Source organism: Eumetopias jubatus, unplaced genomic scaffold (assembly GCF_037043125.1).
Source record: "Eumetopias jubatus isolate StellerSeaLion01/CBP00866 unplaced genomic scaffold, mEumJub1_p1.0 scaffold_1, whole genome shotgun sequence".
Taxonomy (NCBI): Eukaryota; Metazoa; Chordata; class Mammalia; order Carnivora; family Otariidae; genus Eumetopias; species Eumetopias jubatus.
The window spans coordinates 101,626,857-101,636,742 of record NW_028274807.1 but is presented as its reverse complement, the minus strand read 5'-3'; the positions used below and the strand labels follow the sequence as shown (position 1 = coordinate 101,636,742).

The 9,886-nt window shown below is 39.7% G+C and overlaps 1 pseudogene; it reads left to right on the top strand.

Annotated features, from left to right (window-relative positions):
- Nucleotides 1–2,033: 2,033 nt before the first annotated feature.
- On the top strand, nucleotides 2,034–8,812 carry LOC114209028 (small ribosomal subunit protein uS2-like; annotated as a pseudogene).
- The last annotated feature ends 1,074 nt before the right edge of the window (nucleotides 8,813–9,886 follow it).

The window sequence follows — 9,886 nt, the reverse complement described above, 5'->3', positions numbered from 1 at the left end:
ACGCTGTACTTTTCATCTCTGTGATTATTTTGTAACTGGAAGTTTGTACCTGTTAATCCCTGTCACCTATTTCACCCATCCCCCATCCACCTCCCAACTGATGGTTATAGGTAACCATCAGTTCTCTATAGTTAAGAGTCTGTTTCTTGCTTTCTTCTATGTTGTTCATTTGTTTCTTAAATTCCACATATGAGTGAATCATATGGTATTTGTCTTTCTCTGTCTAACTTATTTCACTTAGCATTATACTCTCTAGTTCCATCCATGTTGTTGTAAATAGCAAGTTCTTTTCTTTTTTATGGCTGAGTAGTATTCTGTTGTGTAAATACACCACATCTTCTTTATTTATCTACTGATGGACACTTAGGTTGCATATCTTGGCTATTGTAATCATGCTGCAACAAACATAAGGATGCATATATCTTTTTGCATTAGTGTTTTCATTTTCTTTGGGTAAATACCCAGTAGTGGAATTACTGGATCATATGGTATTTCTATTTTTAATTTTTTGAGGAACCTCCGTACTGTTTTCCACTGTGGCTGTACCAGTTTGCATTCCCATCAACAGCGCACAAGGGTTCCTTTTTCTCTACATCCTGCCAATACTTGTTATTTCTTGTCATTTTGATAGTAGCCACTCTGACAAGTGTAAGGTGATATCTCATTATGGTTTTGATTTGCATTTCCCTGATAATTAATGATGTTAAGCTTCTTTTCATGTATCTGTTGGCCATCTGTATGTCTTTGGAAAAATGTTTATTCAGGTCCTCTGCCCATTTTTCGATCGGATTATTTGTGGGGTTTTTGGTGTGTGTTGAGTTTTATGATTTCTTTATATATTTTGAATATTAACCCCTTATCACATATATCATTTGCAAATATCTTCTCCCATTCAGTAAGCTTCCTTTTCATTTTGTTGATGCGTTTTTCCACTGTGCAAAAGCTTTTTATTTTGGTGCAATCCCAACTGTTTATTTTTGCTTTTGTTTCCCTTGCCTGAGGAGACAAACCTAGAAAAATTTTCCTACAGCTGATGTCAGAGACATTTCTGCCTATGTTTTCTTTCTAGGAATTTTATGGTTTCAGGTCTCACATTTAGGTCTTTAATCCATTTTGAGTTTATTTTTGTGTATAGTGTAAGGAAGTGGTCCAGTTTCTTTCTTCCTTCCTCCCTTTCTTTCTTTCTTCCTTCCTCCCTTTCTTTCTTTCTTTCTTTCTTTTTCTCTTCCTTCCTACCTTCCTTCCTTCCTTCCTTCCTTCCTTCCTTCCTTCCTTCCTTCCTTTCTTTCGCCATCCAATTTTTCCAGTGATGCAGGCAGCCTGGGTCTGAGGACCATGTTTGGGGAGGGGGGAAGTCCCATGGGACCAGCCAAGAGGGTCCTTGGATTCACGAAGGATGGAAATCAAACATGAGCCAGAAGAAAGTGAAAGCAGAGTTTATTGAAGCTATAGAGATAGACTCTCTGGGAGATTCAGAAAGGAAAGGAACATGAGTCCCGTCTTTGGGGTTTGGGGGTTTTTATTGAAGATGGTGATCTGGTACACATGTCCTCTCAGGCATCCAGGAACCAGTTAGAACAAAGATGAGGGCCCAGGTGTTATTCCTGGGAGCCAGGGAGCCTTGGCATCGAGATGTCTAATGCCTGTGGTCTGGAATACGCACATGGTAGCTTCTTCCAGTCATTCTCACCTGGTCCTTCCTCAAATGTTATCTATTCTAGAGAAATCATTAACTCCTTGTCCCTTGCAGGGAAGACATATGCTATTTGTATTACAAGGCATGTGTAGAGTGGGTGGGGGTGCAGACCTTAGCAAGAATAGAAATGGGAAAAGAAGCCAAGGAGAAAGAACCAGCTTTTTTTCCTCATGAGGTCTCTTCAGTTTCCCTGTCTCACCAGCAGCATTTGTTGAAGAGACCATCTTTTCCCCATTGTATAGAAAGCTTTCTGTCAGCACCTGAGGACTGCTGGCCCACAGGCCAGTGGTTAGGATGGAGTCCTCTACTTGGTCCGAGCCTGATGTGATGAGGTGCCATGGCTGGTGTCTTAGTGGGGGACAATGAGCAGCACAGTTAGTGATAGCGTTGCTGTGAGGAAGAGAGGTGCTGTGCAATCACCAGCAAGTGACAGACAAATCTTGAGTCTTGGATTAAAATGCTGACGAGGAAAGAGATCCCATAGGCTACAGGTTACAGAGCTCCGTGACACAGACAGGTCCCTGTTCTCTGGAAGATAGTAAAGACAGAGAAATCAACCCAGGGGATGCCAGGATTACAAATCTGAAAGACATCTTGTACAAATGTTATCTCCTGGGATGATCCGTCTGGGGCCATCAGTCCAATCCTCAGTCATGTAGTATGTTCTTAGTGAACAATTAACAAATGCAAAACACAGTACAGGCACCAAGGGGCCTACAAAGCCAGTGAGGCAGAAGGGATGAACATTTTTGAGGAGACTTTGCAATGCCACCTAATTAACTTAATTTAATTTAACTTAATTTAATTTTTACTTCTAGACCTGTAAAAGTTTTATTGCAATCATAGGACTTTTTCTCTGTCCATCTCCTTGCTTACTTTGTGCCATTCTCTAGAATTCATGACTTTTCCCCAAACACACAAGGGTCAGAGGGAACTACTTCCCTCCGGAAGTCAATAGTCGAGATGAGGAACTAGCCTTGCCCCACATCCTCTGAATTTCCCCCAGCCCAGGTTTCTGACTCATCCTTCCTACCCTCAGTGCCTCTTGATCCTGTCAGCTCTGGGCTCTGAACCTCATCCCGAGCTGCTCCTGTTCCTCCTCAGGCAGCTGCTTCCTCCAACCAGAGCATACAATCTACTTCCAGAGCTTCACCTTCTGAAACCTCCCCTTCCAATGCGTGGGTTGCACTCTTTCTCAAAGAGACAATAGTTTTTTTAAAATACAAAAAAACCTGTTACCTCCTCTCCTTCCAATTTTAGTATATGTGCTGCTGATTGAGCACCCTGTCACCTACTCTCAAACAGAATTTTGGAAAACAAAGTGCAGAGAAGAGAACATATTGCACTCTTACTCTTTTAGACCTCACTACTTTGTATCTCTTTGTTTATGCAAATAAGAAAAACATTTGCATTAATTCTTCGCTGTAATAATTGGTTTCCAGTTTACAAAGTAGAAAGTTGTTTGAAATTACAGATAGGTAAAACATGTACACAGAAGGATAGGGAATGGAAGGACAGAAATCTTTTAAATTTAAAAATTGTCAGAGGGCGCCTGGCTTGCTCAGTTGGAGGAGCGTGTGACTCTTGATCTCTGGGTCATGAGTTCAAGCCCCACATCCGGTGTAGAGATTACTTAAAATAAATTAATAAAATTTAAAAAATGTTCACTTTTAAAAAAATAAAATAAATAGCTGTAGAGTAATTGAGGGTAAGTTTTTGTTGTTTCCAAGCTTCGATCTCATGTTACTATTTGATTTACAAATAAATGTGGGTTTTTTTTAGTTTTTTTAGTATGAAGAGCAAATAATAGATTTTTTTCACTTGGGCTGGTGCATGATTCTCTCCAGTTTCCCAACTGCCTGGGTATGAGTGAATGCTATAATAACAACCAAACCAGTGCTTAACCTACATGAAGCATTTTCTGTGTTCCAGCTTTTAGTTTATTCTAAATGTTCATCTTGAACACAGTGCATTATGTTGCATAAGAAATGCATTATAACGGTTTAGATCATTTTAGCAATTCATCTTTTTAATGAAAAGTATATACAATCACATACAATTATACTAGAAATATTTTCCATATATTTAGATATTTTAAATCAGATGATTTTCTCTATCTGGAATGCCCGTCCTCCACTCATTGTCTACATAAATTCTTTATAAATTAAAAATCCACACATACACTCCATAAGTACATTCTTATCATAAAACTGGAAATACTATAGGAGTATATATATATATATATATATAAACTATCTTTTCTCCCTTAATGTTAAGCAATTCTGTTATGTTTGAGGGATTAATGTGCCCACTGACAAGCTAGGTTTTTCAGTTTCCTGCCCCCGTGTGGTCATATGGCCCCGTCAGCCAATGAGATAGATGCTAACTGGGCATGACTTCAGGGAGAGCTGTTTTTTTTTTTCCCCCTGAGAAAGACATAAACTCATCTGGAACACATTTTTTTTCTCTTTATCTTCTTCATGACTGGAATTTGGAGGTAATGCCTGGAGGTACAACAACAATCTTGTGACTGTGAATATGGGAGACACACCTGAAAGATGGTGGAACCAAACCTGGAAAAGCCTAGAGCCTAGATTTATGTGACCCCAAAGTAAACTTCCTTCTTGTTTAGGTTAATGTTCCTATTCTAGGCAGCTACATATCACTTACTTCCAGCCCCCAATTCCAGACCCACCCCAGAGATACTGTGTATTTTTTGAGACCCATCAATATACATACATTAAATTTTTATCCCAGTTTTTTTCCAGAAATGGGATAATACTATATGTATTATTCTGAACCTCCTTTTTTGACTCAAGAATATGATCTAGATATCTTTCCATGTCAGTACAAAAGGAGTTATCCTTTTAAAAAATATTTTGCAGTGTGCCTGGCTGGCTCAGTCAGTCGAACATGCAACTCTTGATCTTGAGGTTATGAGTTCAAGCCTCACATTGGGTGTAGAATTTATTTAAAAATAAAATCTTGGGGTACCTGGGTGGCTCAGTGGGTTAAGTGTCTGACTTGATTTTGGCTCAGGACATGATCTCAAGGTTGTGAGATCAAGCCCCACAAAGGGCTCTGTGCTGAGCGTGGAGCCTGCTTAAGATTCTCTCTCTCCCTTTCTATCTGCCCCTTCTCTGCTCGTGTGCACGTGCTCTCTCTCCTTCTCTCTCTCTAAAAAAAAAAGAAATAAAATCTTAAAAAAATAAAATAGAGAGCTTTTCTTTTTTTCTTTTAAAGTTGACACTTGCTTGTTCAAGCAATAGAGAAAAAAAATTAGGTAAAAAGCAGCAAATATTCCTAAATCCCACTATTTTGAAATCACTGGTATTATTATTGGTGAATATTCTTATCAGCTCTCTCTGAAAATACTGGGAGTCATTCTCTTCCACTACCACCTCACACACATACACATGTGTACAAACACATACAAATACACAAATACATAAATACACAAACACACACAAATACACACAACACACAATCACAAAGACATATGCAAATATATGGGAGAGTGAGCGAGAGAGAGAAACTTACAAATCAGAAGCTATTAAAAAGTGTTTAATTTGGGGGTACCTGGGTGGCTCAATCAGATAAGTGTCTGCCTTCAGCTCAGGTCATGATCCTGAGGTCCTAGGATCAAACCCCACATCAGGATCCCTGATCATTGAGGAGTCTGTTTCTCCTTCTCCCTCTGATACTCCCCCAGTCATGCTATTGCTCGAGCTCTCTCTCTAATGAATAATAAAAAAACCTTTTTTAAAAAAGTGTTTAATTTTGGGGTGCCTGGGTGGCTCAGTCGTTAAGCGGCTGCCTTCGGCTCAGGTCATGATCCCAGGGTCCTGGGATCGAGCCCCGCATTGGGTTCCCTGTTCAGCGGGAAGCCTGCTTCTCCCTCTCCCACCCCCCCTGCTTGTGTTCCCTCTCTCACTGTGTCTCTCTCTGTCAAATAAATAAATAAAATCTTTAAAAAAAAGTGTTTAATTTTAATTGAATTAAACAGAGGAACTAGTAGAATGCCTTTAAAAGTTATGACTACAATTGTTATAGAAAACCAGAAAGAAATACCCAAAATTCAGACCAGATATCATTTTTAATACCCATAAGAGTTATAGAATTAATAATAGAAATAGTTGAGGCCAAATTAATATGTCATTAATGTCATATTATTTTCTTTTGCTAAAGAATCTGTGCATATTTAGCATTATAGGTTGTAATACTAACAAGAATTATACTTATTAGATTAACAACATAGACATGTGATTCCAATTTAAAATGTAGAATTGAGGGGCGCCTGGGTGGTTCAGAGGGTTAAGCATCTGCCTTCAGCTCAGGTTATGATCTCTAGGTCCTGGGATCGAGCCCCACATCCAGCCCCATGTTGAGCCCCATGTCAGGCTCCCAGCTCGGTGGGGAGTCTGCTTCTTCCACTCCCTCTTCCTCTCTCCCTGCTTGTGCTCTTTGTCTCTCTCTCTCTCTCAAGTGAGTAAGTAAAATCTTTTAAAATAAATAAATAAATAAAATGTAGAATTGAGTAATTGATTTAGATTTATGAACTTAAGTAGAAATTTTACTGTTTATATATAGTATTAGAACATTTAGTGGACCTTAAGTTTCACCATATTTTTAAATTTAACTAATTTCGGGGCGCCTGGGTGGCTCAGATGGTTAAGCGTCTGCCTTCGGCTCAGGTCATGATCCCAGCGTCCTGGGATCGAGTCCCGCATCGGGCTCCCTGCTCCTTGAGAGCCTGCTTCTCCCTCTGCTTCTCTCTCTCTCTCTCTCTCTGTCTCTCATGAATAAATAAAAAAATCTTTAAAAAAAAAATAAATTTAACTAATTTGGTTCATAAGGGGGCGCCTGGGTGGCTCAGTTGTTAAGCGTCTGTCTTCATGATCCCAGGGTCCTGGGATCAAGCCCTGCATCGGGCTCTATGCTCAGCAGGAAGCCTGCTGCTCCCTCTCCCACTCCCCCTGCTTGTGTTCCCTCTCTCGCTGTCTCTCTCTCTGTCAAATAAATAAATAAAATCTTTAAAAAAAATTTAGTTCATACGAATGATTTAATTACTTGGGAAGGTTTGTCATTTAGACAATTGAAGGACTTAAAAGAAAGTCAATATATTAAATTTATAAACCCTGTTTAAAACATTTAAAAGAGTTTAACTACATTTGAGAATGTAACCAAATATTAATTGAAGGCCATTAAAAGTGACAGTTCAAATCTGCTTGACTTATAATGGAATAATGAGATTTGTAAGCCAAAGTTAAATGCTTAAAGAAGAATGAAATTAGAATCTGTAGATTAATAAATTGATTATTCAATTTTAAAACCAAAATTACTTCTAAATTGCCTTTTCTGTGACCATAAGAAAACTCACATTTATGTAAGAAGGAAAAATAAATGAAGTGAAACTTAAAGAATTTTGGATAAATGTTTCTTCACCATTCAGACGTATTGTGTCTCCTATCTTCTAAGATTAAGACAAAGATTATGAAAACCACTAAGGATTTGTGGTCATTATGTTTTTATTGTTCTTGAAAACTATTTGTTGATTTTAGCATTGAAAACGTTGAGAGACCTTGAGAAGAAATGGTGTCGATTACATGACTCCCTGAGAGGAATCTGAAAATATTTCTCTCTTTGATTTAATCATTTGGTTTTGAGCCCAGGATTATTATCTTTCCATTTTGCTCTTTTCCCACCATCCTGGTTTTTTTAAAAAACTGGAATTTGGATGTATTTATTATCAGAAAATAAATGGATTTTTACAAAAACTCTTTATAGATTATGGTTTACTGATTAGTTCAAGTCTATTATTACCAATAAAATATATTGTTGTTTAAAAAACAAGAAAATGTTCCTGCTATGAAAGATAACAGGATTAACTCTTGGAGATAACAGGATTAACTCTTGGAGATGGGGTAACCAACCATCCCAGTGTGCCTGGGACTGAGGGGTGTATTGGAACTCAGGACTGTCTGTGCTAAATCCAATAACCTTGGTCACCCTAATGGAAGGCATTGGGGCACAGGTGCAAAGACTATAGATTCTAACACCTACATTTGAGATTTGGCTCTTCAGCTTATTTTCTATTTATCATGAGCAAGTAGCTTCTTTTCATGCCTCTACTTTCTCATCTCTGAAATGGTGAAAAAACACCTTTTCCCACTACCCAGGGAGGGAATCATAGGGCTTAGTTCTGCACTCCCATTGTAACCTAAAGAGAAACTTTCACAATGTCCAGAGCCCTGACATCCTGCAAATGAAGGAGGAGGATGTCCTCAAATTCCTTGCAGGAGGAGCCCATTTAGGTGGGATCAACCTTGACTTCCAAATGGAACAGTACATCTACAAAGGGAAAAGTGGTGGCGTCTACATCATAAATCTGAAGAGAACCTGAGAGAAGTGTCTACCGGCAGCTCGTGCTGTTGTTGCCATCAAAAACCCAGCTGATGTCAGTGTCATATCGTCCAGGCACAGTGGCCCGGGGGCTGTGCTCAAGTCAGCTGCTGCCGCTGGAGCCACTCTGATTGTGGCCACTTCGTTCCCGGAACCTTCGCTAACCAGGTGCTGGGAGCCTGCAGGGGCTGTGTCTCCTGGTGGTTACGGATCCCCGGGCTGACCACCAGTCTCTCACAGAGATGTCTTCTGTTAACCCGCCTGCCATTGCTCTGTGTAACCCAGACTCTCCTCTGCCCTGTGTGGACACGGCCACCCACACAACAGCTCGGGAGCTCACGCAGTGGGTTGGAGGTGATGGATGTTCGAAGTTCTGCACACGTGTGGCACCGTCTCCCGTGAACACCCATGGGAGCCCACCCCTGATCTCTCCTTCTACAGAGAGCCTGAAGAGACTGAAAAGGAAGAGTAGGCCGCTGCTGCAAAGGCCATGACCAAGGAAGAATTTCCGGGTGAATGGACTGTTCCTGCTCCTGAGTTCACTGCTACTCAACCTGAAGTTGTGGACTTGTCCAAAGGCATGAAGGTGTCCTCTGTGCCTATTCAGCAGTTCCCTATGAAGACTGGAGTGTTCAGCCTGCCACGGAAGACTGGTCTGCACCTCCCACTGCTCAGGCCCCTGAATGGGTAGGAACAACCACTGAATGGTCTTAAGCTGTTCTTCCACAAAGGCAAAGAAAATGGAAATAAGGCTGATGGAAAATAAGCAGTTTCAGTAAACAAGCAAACAGTGAATATTTATCTCAAAGGATTACTGTGAAAATTAAATGAGTTACTCTATGGAAAGCATCTGCAGTAATTACCTACAGTAATACCTAGAGTGTGGTAAGCACTAAATATATACTAACTGCTCTTGCGAGCTCCCCACAGGAACATCAATTATTGGACAGGTCATGTTTGTTCTTCATTTTATTTTGTTCTCTGAAATTGTTTTAATTTCTCTGCCCTTCTCCTCTGCATTCATTGTGATATCCTCACATCTTTCTATCATGTCATCTAGCAGACAATGGCAGTTGCCTGCCTGATAGAAGTTTCTCTCTTCTTCCTCACTAACAGAACTCTAATTTAGTTTTGATGGCAACATATATAGCTTAAATACTTGATTTAAATACTTGAAGCAAGGGGTGGATGGATGACGTAGGACACAGTTCTGGCCAAGGAGATACTGTGTAAATCTACCATGTGGGATATTTAGGAAAACTCTCTGAAAGGAGGCTGACTAAGCTGGGGCAGGCATATCTTTTGTCTTTTTCCTCCTCATTATTTCTTTCTAGAATATAGATGCAAGGTGGAAGGAGAAGAGCTCTCTTGGTATAAGAACTACACCCTGGAGATGCTAGAGCAGAAAGCTAGCTGGATCTTTCATAGCTCCTTTGAAGAATCAAAAAAAAAAAAAAAATCACACCATGATTTGTTTAAACATTTCTCAAGTTTCCTGTTGCACACCAGTGAAAATAATGCCTAGTATTACAAACCATTCACTTAATTTTTTAGCAATGTAAAAAATGTGGAGTACTTTAGTAGTTTTCATGTCATTTTGAGTTGGAGTCATGCTAATCCCATTTTTGAGATTTGCTCCAATTTCAATGTATGTGCTACTGAAAAGACCAGGATACTGTTTCTTCTTTGATGGTGAAAAAGTGTTTAAGAGGAAAGTAAGGTCACCAATATCAAGCAAATCTTGTCATCTTCAATGATAATTACATGAGCCAGTGGGGCGAGCCACAG